We start from the raw sequence: 4,160 nt of genomic DNA on the forward strand, positions 1-4,160 counted from the left end.
TTACGCCCAGCCCGGGCTCTAGCTGCCCAGCTGGAAAGCAGAGGGCGCGGCCGCAGGCACACCCCCTGGCCCGGACCCGCAGCTTTCAGGCCCAGCCCTTTCTCCCCATCGCTGTGACTCCCTAGCTGGGGCTGGCTGTTTTGTAGATTTTCCGCCGCCTTTGGAGCCTGTAGAGCTTCCCAGACATTGCTGGGCCACCAACGTCCCACCCCCGCCCCTCTGGGAACAGAGGTGGGGCTGCCCAAGAAGAGGTCCCTGAACGCCAGCTGCAAGAAGACACTGAGAGAGAGAGAGTCCCAAGTCCCAGGCTTCCCCTCCCAGCCTAGGTGTTTGGGAAGAAGCCGAGTTCTGCAGCCTTCGCGGCCTCAAGGCCGAGCGGGGAGTGGAGGACCCACTGGGGCGAACCGCAGACCTTCCTAACCAAAGGAGGTGGGAGTGGGTGTTTGGTTTAGCGGAAGGCCACCTTCAGGGGTGCCAGTGTCTTGCGTGCCTGGTTCTGAGCATCTCCCCCCCTCGCGCGTTTTGTCTGGGAGGGGGAAAAATGAGAAAGAAAAGAAAGCGGGTGGATTTGCGCCGACCCTCCTCCCGAAGTCTGGGAACGCTGCAGCACGAAGAACCGCTCATAACGACACTTTAGCCCCCGACACTTGAATGCTAAAGGTTAGACTTACAGTCTTCAGGGAAGGGCTTCCTGCCAACTAGGAGAGCGGCGCACGCTGCCACAGGCCGTGGACCACACCATCCGTGCCCCCCTCCAGGTGCGGTCAATGCGATAGGCTCCGGGTGTTTGTTTACTTCAGCGACCAGAACCCGGAGGTGCTAGCTCTTCCCTGCCCCCAGCCCCAGGGAACCTCTTTTCCCGGCCTCCGCAGTTATTTACCTGTAGCTGTCTGCGCCTACCTCATTTTGCTCTTGGTATCTGTCCCCTGCCCTGTAGGCTCCAACCAGAAGGCCGAGATTCACAGCAGGACTCACCTTTGGGAGAGACTGTGCCCAGCTCTTTTCTTTTTGTTTCCGGGCAATCGGTGAACCCTAACACAGGTGAAAGAAACAGGGGTCTACAGGGAGACAGGGCCTGCAAGATGGTGCCAGGTGGGGCAGTTTTTAGGCGGGGAAACTTATTAAATAGCCATGGAGGATCTATCCCAGAGATCCTAGGACCAGGGGCTTCCTTCCTCCCTCCCAACCCAATGATGCTGAAATTCAAAACGACGTTCTGTATAGAGTTGAACGGGGATGGAGGTTTGTTCTCTCGGGAGCCAAGCAAGTGTCTATTTTCTCTTCTCCCCAATACTCTGCGTTTGCTGAGCACCTACTGTGTGAAGTTCCCTTCCATCCACTGTGCCTGTAATTGCATTCATTACTCCTAGAGGCCCTGGGAAAATGCTCTGAGTTCCATTTTCTATCCAAGAGAATTATCACACTCAGAGAGGCTGTTACACGCTTAAAGGCCACACAGCTTTAAGGCTGCTCACCCCGAGCTGGAAACCAGATTCTGTGGGACTTTTATGCCAGCTGCTTCTTGTCAAAGCAAGACAAGCAAGGTGCCATGTAAATAGGGTGACAGGTGGAAAAACAAAACAAAACGAGCTTTACTTTCAGGGCTGACACGCAAGGATAGGAGACAGTCACTGGCCAGCAAGCAAGAGGGATGTTCTCTGTGACAGAAACCACAAGGAAATGCATCAACCAACAGCAACTTAGCCCGGATGTCTGCAAGGGTACAACCCTGAAGCAATGCCCCAGTGTACCTCAGATTTGCTAGCCCGAGCTGCTTCTGCTGAGGGGGGGGGGAGTTTCTACGGGGCCTTCATGTTTTCCTTTGCAAATTGTCTTAGTCTGCCTGAAGCTAGGACAAGTTCCTTACTTCTGTGAGTCATCGAGGCTAACAGGAAGGGATAATCAGATGACCAACCACTCATGAAAAAATATTAGGAAATCCAGTAAGCTGAGAATTAGATGACAGAAATACCCAAACGGCTGGCAGGCTTCTTGGGCACATGAGAACTTGGGCTTTGTAGACCCTAGTAGAAGAGGAAGTGTGTGTGTGTGTGTGTGTGTGTGTGTGTGTGTGTGTGTGGTGTGTGTATGTGTGTGTGTGAGCTGCCAGCTCCTGCCTCATAGATTCCAACCAGGTTTTATCCACCCTTTTGCATGGTTCTATATAATGTTAGACCACACATTGGCCTCCCTTCACTGTGAGTAGCTGGTTGACTCTGACTGAAGCTTCACAAGTGTGGTTGTGTGCTACTGGGCAGGACTGGCTGGCCTGGCCCACATGGAGGGCTGCCGAAAGGCTTCTTAAGGAAGCACTTCTGTCTAGGCAATCCAATTACATAATGTTGCAAAAATAACTCAGGGCTAGGAGTTGTGTCGGAGTGACATATGTTGTTACCAGAGGAAGGGATCAAATATCTATCTTTTAACCCCAGGGCTAAAAGTACATGCATGTGTGTTAGTTCATCACCCCTCACTCAGGGAGAGAAGCTAATGGGGTGGGGGTAGAGAAATGGCATCCACAAACATCTCATACCCCGTTCCCCTGATGCAACTAAAGCCTACTTTCCATTCATCTCCTGAGTTTAACTACAGACCCACTGGTTGCCCCAATTCATCTGGAAGTTCAGACCTTCCTGCTCTACAAGCACCAGAGATGGCTGAAGAAGACAGATGGAGAGAGAAGACAGGGAGAGAAAAGGCAAGATAAGAGGTCTTATGTCTTGGGTGCGGTTGCACAGTCTCTTCTTGTTACCTATTCGGTGGATAAGCCCTGCTGGTCTCCTAGGACTACTACAGCCTCCCTGTTTGTCTGGCCTACACTAGCAACTCAGGAATCCTCTCCATCCCAGAAGATAGACACAGCTGATACTTCTTATAGGCCTTGGCCAAATTCCCACAGCGAGAGAAAACAAGGTGTACCCTTCTGATCCAAAATTATACAAATTGGGATGACCTAAAAGAGAATTTCATCAGACGTACACAGGTCTTACTTCCAGGAATTTGAACCTACAATCCACAGCCAAGGTGATAGCTATCTAGATAAAACAAGGTTGTTTTTTTTTTTCCCCTTAAGATTTTTTTAAAATTTTCTTTTTCTTCTTTCTAATTTGTTTGTTGCTTGCTTGTTTTTGAGACAAGGTCTCTCTACATAGCCTTTGCCTGTCCCAGACTGGCCTGGAACATACAGAGATCCACCCATTTCTGCATCCAACGTCCTGGGATTAAAGGTCCACTCCACCACTCCTGTCAGATCAAGTTTTTCAGACGTGTCCTTTGAATTTGAACGTGCCCTAAATTCTTGCCATGCCTTGCTGAGGAACCCGTTTATATTTATTAACGAGCTGTGCTTGCAAAGTCATGTTTTGTTTCAAGAAAGCCCACTAAGCAACCTAAGTTGTCCTAGAATTCCCAGTCTCCCTGTCTCAGCCTCTCTGTGCTGGGATTACTGGTGTGTGCCACTGGGCCCAGCTGGAACTGCCTTTTTGACTGTGTGGTTTCTGTCCCTCACTGTGACACTGAAGTCACACATTGAGCTGTATTAGGTTCTTGAACATTTTGAATCCTCCCGTTTGTAATGACAACATGTGAGTTTCATTTCGAATTGCCCCTCCCAATCCGTCCTTAATCTAGAGCCCCTCAGACCTGTCTAAGCAATCAGACAAGCTAAGCCTGCCATTCGTTGGTCCCCCCCCCAACCCCGCCCCTCAAAATCAAAACTGTCTCTAAACTCCTTGGGCTAATTACCAAGAAGCAAATCACGTTCGGCCTTGGATCCTGTTCCTTGGGCTCTACGAACACAATCTATCTCGGCTCAGAGAGGAAAACCTGCTCCTTGAGGATAGCGCAGAGAGGAAAGGGTGAAGCCATCGCGGCTGCCTCCCCCGGCAGGCTGCCTTTATGGAGTCTATTTCCAGTCTGTTTACCTGGCAAAGACCACGTGACCAGCCCAGAAGGAAATGCTGACATCATTGTCTCTCGCTCTCTCTCGCTCTCTCCCTCTCTCTCTCTCTCTCCCTCTCTCTCTCTCTCTCTCTCTCTCTCCCCCTCACACGTGTGCGGCCTGCCTCTCAGCCAGCATTCCCGTATCCCTCCTCCCTGCCATGGCCTGAGCGCCCCTCCCCCAACACTAATATATCTCACCCACTTATTTCTGCCTTTCT

The sequence above is a fragment of the Grammomys surdaster genome, unplaced genomic scaffold (assembly GCF_004785775.1).
Source record: "Grammomys surdaster isolate TR1022 unplaced genomic scaffold, NIH_TR_1.0 187, whole genome shotgun sequence".
Taxonomy (NCBI): Eukaryota; Metazoa; Chordata; class Mammalia; order Rodentia; family Muridae; genus Grammomys; species Grammomys surdaster.